The sequence below is a fragment of the Olea europaea genome, unplaced genomic scaffold, assembly GCF_002742605.1.
Source record: "Olea europaea var. sylvestris unplaced genomic scaffold, O_europaea_v1 scaffold537, whole genome shotgun sequence".
Classification (NCBI taxonomy): Eukaryota; Viridiplantae; Streptophyta; class Magnoliopsida; order Lamiales; family Oleaceae; genus Olea; species Olea europaea.
In genome coordinates this window covers 346,208-347,118 of record NW_019263695.1, presented here as the reverse complement: position 1 = coordinate 347,118, position 911 = coordinate 346,208, and positions in this window count along the sequence as shown.

Here is a 911-nt window from a genome sequence, read left to right as displayed (position 1 = left end):
TCTTTGTAATAGATAGTCCCACTAGTTACAATATGTTATTAGGAAGAGATTGGATACACGAAAGCCGCTGTATACCCTCATCGCTCCATCAATGCCTAGTTTTTTTGAATGACAAGGGCGAAGTAGAGGTGGTGCAGGCCGATCATAGGCCTTTTGTCGTAGAAGCAAACTCAGTGGAAAGGTTCATGTATTAAGGAAATTATGGACCTATCAGAGCAGTCCAAGATGGAGAAGAAACTCAGATTGTCATGCAGAGTGAAGAGCCGTTTTTGGTGGATGCACTTACTGAAATGTTCAGTCAAATGAGGCCAAACATAGTGGCGCTAGAGGAGCCAGTAATTGGCAAAAGAATAATCAAGGAGTTTTAAATGAGTTGTAAGCAATAAAGGCAAATGGCCGATATTCAGGCCTTCAAAGCTAAATTAATGGCTTTCAATAAAGAAAGCAAGGATAAGACGAAAGAAGAAGTAGCCTTGAAAGCATTGAGAGACAGATTAACAGTGTTCGAGTTGGAACAAAGTATTGGCTGAGAAGTCAACAAGGTGGATTGTTTAGAAGAAGAAGTGCCTACAAGGGAACTGGACGACGAAGTGATAAGGATCGCCAAGCCTCGATATGCTCAAGCACAAGACCCCCTGATTAAAGTGAATATTGGCAATGAAAGAGAAGATCGCCCAACGTTCATCAGCCAAATGCTCGATCAAGAGGTTAGTAATAAATTAATCGCTTTATTAAAGGAGTACAAAGATTGTTTTGCTTGGAAATATGAACATATGCCTGGTTTAGATAGAGATTTGGTGGAACATAGGTTACCAACTAAGCCTAATTTTAAACCTCATAGGCAACCTCCTAGGCGTTTCGCTCCTAATGTACTCCCTGAAATTAAGGAAGAGATAGAGCGATTATTAAAA